General features: G+C 55.5%; 1 pseudogene; it reads right to left on the bottom strand.

The window, feature by feature from the left end:
* Positions 1-3740: 3740 nt before the first annotated feature.
* Positions 3741-3859, bottom strand: LOC131837412 (5S ribosomal RNA; annotated as a pseudogene).
* Positions 3860-4476: the final 617 nt, after the last annotated feature.

The raw sequence follows: 4476 nt of genomic DNA on the forward strand, positions 1-4476 counted from the left end.
CTCCTTCTTTTTGGGCACAGTGAGGAAGGACGCCAGGGCCCGCCCGGGGAATCTGTGCGCACGGGGCCGTGGGTGGTGACGCGGTGCTGGGCTTCGATTCGGGAGAGCCAGGCTCCCGCCCGGGATGATGCTCTTTGAGCTCCCGGGCTCCTCGAGTAACACTCGGGTGGCGCGGCCGCTGAGCCCCGAGACACCGGGTCCGCCCCGTTATTCTCAGGTCCCTTCACCCCCAGGGGCTCCGCCACCGCGGGGTCGGGTCATGGCTCGCGGAGAGAGGTCTTGAGGTTCTACAGGGAGAGCCTCCCGCCTCCTCCAGAGGCGCAAACCCCGGCCCCGGGGTGGGGGGGGGGGCACAGCCCGCGAACCAGGCGCTGCCGGGAGAGGGGGTTGCGGAGGAGGGGAAACCCGAGCTCTCGTCGGGCACCTTCGCCCTCTTGGGCGGGTCCCGCTGTCGCCGCCGTCAGGGCTGGCAGGGGGCGCTGCGCCGCCCTTGCTGCTCGCCCGGGGACCAGAACGTGACCTCCTGGTTCTTCCGTAGAGATGGCTTGCCAAAGGCTCTTTGAAATTCTGAGGAACACTGCGCGAAAGTAAGCCAATAGGCTTCGGATAAAGAGCGCCTACTGGGTACCAGGAGCTCTCCATCCTGTCGGTGGTTAGATGTGCAGACCGCGAGGGTGTGTGCTTCCGCCTGCGGGGCTGCTGCAGGGTGACAGGTGGGGGTGTCTGGGTCAACTCAAGGTTTCATCGCGGTGGTCCTTTTAAGTTTTCTTCCTAACCTCATTGTCTGGACTTTTATTTACCAGGATCTTCCTTACCAACCGAGAAGGGGCTGCAATGAGGTAGTTTCTTTGACTTTTTTCCTTTATAGCTATGTATGCATCGCACATGCAAATGGTAAGTGTAAATGCAATACTGAGAAACAAATCTGGTAAAAAGGATGTTTTCCTTCGGTCGTTGTTTGTTAGTGTTGGGGTCCGTGATCAAAGGAACGAGACTGATACAAAGCGAAGGTCAAACAAAACTTTATTTCGCGCCAAGCATCAAGAATCAAACTGACCGGTCAGGGCTAGCTCTTACGAAAAGGCGAGGACGATGTTCCCGACAAGATCACTCCCAAGAAGGCCGCTCCAGACGAGGCTGCTCTAGATGAGGCTGCTCTGCAGATGAGGCTGCTCCATGATCGGAGCCACTCCCAAGAAGAGGCCACTCCCAAGAGGAGGCCGCTGCTCCATGAGGTTGCTCCCCAGACAGGGCCGCTCCCAAGAAGGGGCCATTCTGGACAAGATCGCTTCCCGGTCGAGGCCGCTCCCGACGACAAAGAGGCAACGATGACAGCAACGATGACAAGGAGGACAACCCGGATGACACAGACTCTGTTCCCAACGATACCACTCTGACAAGGCTGCCACCCAGAGGAAGCCACTGCTGCGGACAAGGCCGCTCGTGGCTCGGGGTGGCGAGGCATTTTGTGACAAGGCTGCTGGCGGCTAGGGGCCGTTGGCATCTCAGGGCCACTGGCGTCTCGGGACTGCTGGCATCCAGGGGCTGCAGGCGTCAGGACCGCTGACCGCTGGGCCGCTGGACTGCTGGTGTCTCGGCACCGCTGACGTCTAGGGGCTGCAGGCGTGGGGACTGCTGACCGCTGGGCCGCTGGACCACTGGAGTCTCAGGGCCGCAGGCATCAAGGGACCGCTGACAGCTGGACCGCTGGTGTCTTCAGGCCGCAGGCATGGAGGGACTGCTGACAGCTGGACCGCTGGTATCTGGGCAGCTCGCGGCTGCTGGAAGCTGCATGCAGCTGAAGGCTGCAGGTGGCTCGGGGCCACCGGAGGTGGGGCCTCAGGCGGCTGGAAGCTGCAGGTGGCTGGAGGCTGCAGGCGCAGGGACTGCCGGTGGTGGGACTGCTAGTGGCGGTTATAGCTCTTACAAGAGCTGTTATAGCTCCTCCACTCGGCGGACTCTTCGCTCCTGTCGCAGCTCTCCTGCCGCTCCGGTCGCAGCTCTCCTCTCCTGCTAGCCTCGCAGCAACCTTTTTGCGGTTGGTTGAGTCCCACCCCTATACAGGTGGCCAATCGGATCTCAATCCACCCTAGTGGATATACACATGCTGCACCAATTGGACATCTCCACCTGGCCTGCCCCACCGCTACATCGGGGTCCACAAGCAAGTTCCTCTGGGAGGGGCAGGCCCTTACATTCCCCCCTTTTCTTTGGAGATTAGTCAAATCCTTGACTTCTCAGATAGTTCTATCTTATATTGAACATATAAGACTAACATTTTATCGCCCCAATTTTCTTTAGTATAGCAACAATAAACTTCTTTAGTATAGCAACAATAAACTTACAATTTTTTAGTCCATGGTCAGCTGGGTCTGTCCGCTGCCGCTCCCATCTGGGGGGCATCCTTACTCGGCTCGTTTGACGTGACCTGCATGAACCCAGGCCCTAATGCCTTCTACTTTTACTGCCGTGGGGGTGGTTAGGATAACAGTAAATTGTCCCTTCCAGTGAGGCTTCAAGTTCTCCACGTGATAGTGACATATCCAAATCAAGTCCCTGGGATGTGGTTCCACCACTGTCTCTGTCCCAGTGTGGGCAGTTTGGATCCCTTCTTTTTAAGACAGACTGTAATGCCTGCAGTGATTGGGGTATAGACTGATCAGTCATTTCTGCTAGGGCAACCTCCTGTAGCCTAGGCCAGAGCGAGGGAGGGGTCCTCCCAAACATTATTTCACATGGGGTCACCTTGTTTAAATAGGGTGTACATCATGCCCTGAGAGCAAAAGGAAGGAGATCCATCCATCCACCGCCAGCCTCCAGAATTAACTTTGTCAAGGTCTCTTCAAGAGTCTGGTTCATTCTCTCTCCTTGCTCAGAGCTCTGGGGCCAGTAGGCACACTGTAGTTTTCAATTAGTGTCTGTGGCCTTGGCCATCTGTAGCGCCTTGGTGAATGCAATCAGCTTTGCTTTTCCACCAAGATCCTGTGTGGCAGGGCTGTCATCCAGAGTCTTGCAGCCCCCGCATACCTCTTTCCATTGACCATGTAACTACTCCCTTCTGTGAACAGAGTCATTTCCGCATCCAGGAGGGGAGTGTCTCTGAGATCCGGCCTTATTCCCGCGACTTGGGTTAGGACCTTCCCGCAGTCGTGTGGGTGGTCAGCCAGCACCTCTGGTAGCAACGTGGCTGGATTTAGTACTGCCAGGAGCCGGAAGATCACTTTTTTCATTCAGGAGGAGGGCCTGATACCTCGTCACTCGGGCGTTTGTCATCCACCGGTCTGGTGGAGTCCGGAGAAGGCCCTTGATAACGTGGGTGGTGGTCAATATGAGATTTTGACCCAGAGTCAATTTGCATGCATCCTTGACCAGGAGAGCCATGGCAGCAATTATGCAGAAACCAAGGGGGAACCCAGCTGCTACTGGATCTAGTTTCTTGCGAAGATAGGCCACTGGCCTTCACCAAGGCCCCAGAATCTGAGTCAAAACTCCTTTAGTCAGCCCTGCCTTTTCATCCACATACAAGTGGAAGGGCTTGGTAACATCTGGGATGACCAATGCTGGGGCACACAGTAGGCTCTTTGTAATTCCCGAAATGCTCCTTCTGCCTCAGTTGTCCACACTCTACCATAGTGAGTCCTCCCTTAGCCAGTTCGTAGAGAGGTTGTGCCATCTCCATGAAGGCAGCATTCACAGCCTGCAGTAGCCCACCATCCCAAGAAATTCCCTCTTGGAGATCAAAGTGAAAGCAACCGGTATTCCCTGGCAGTCTTCCATCCAAGTACTAACCAGGCCCGACCCTGCTTAGCTTCCAAGATCAGACGAGATCGGGCGCGTTCAGGGTGGTATGGCCGTAGACAATCATAGGGTTCTTACCCAATATTCTCAGATGAGTGTACGTGACACCCTATGTAACATGGAACTGTCCTCCCCTTGCTGGAGGAAGCTGAACTTTCTCATACCCTACTGTTACCTTAATGTGTCCAGGCTTGGTTAGCTACCATATCTCTCTCGTTCACAGTTACGTTGGCCCCCGGCCTTCTTGGGTTACTGATGCCTTGTGGTCATACCCTTTCTGTACAAAGGAAGAGGTAGTGGAGGGTTTCTAAGTGCTTGGAACAGAATGATGTTTCAGACAGATGGACATGTCGTTCAAAGATGCAGAGGCTGCAGAGAGCCAGCATATTCAGGAACATGCCAGCAGCTGCACGTGTATCAATTGGGATAGGTCCCTGGCAGCCTCCGATGGCCAAGATTTGAAGCCTTGACTCCCGAGCTCCTCCCATGGGCCCTTGTGTGACACTTCGAGTCCAGACATCAGAGAAGAAGGACGGGCAGCTCATGGAGCTTCAGAGAGTTTTCTTCCCCTTAGAAGATGGCTTCCTAGACTCAAAGTGGACCCTCAGACTCTCGTTTTTCTAGGTCTGAAAGCCAACACAGAGGTGCTGAGCAGAGTCCAAATTCATTGCACAGAAT

Source organism: Mustela lutreola, chromosome 7 (genome assembly GCF_030435805.1).
Source record: "Mustela lutreola isolate mMusLut2 chromosome 7, mMusLut2.pri, whole genome shotgun sequence".
Lineage (NCBI taxonomy): Eukaryota > Metazoa > Chordata > Mammalia > Carnivora > Mustelidae > Mustela > Mustela lutreola.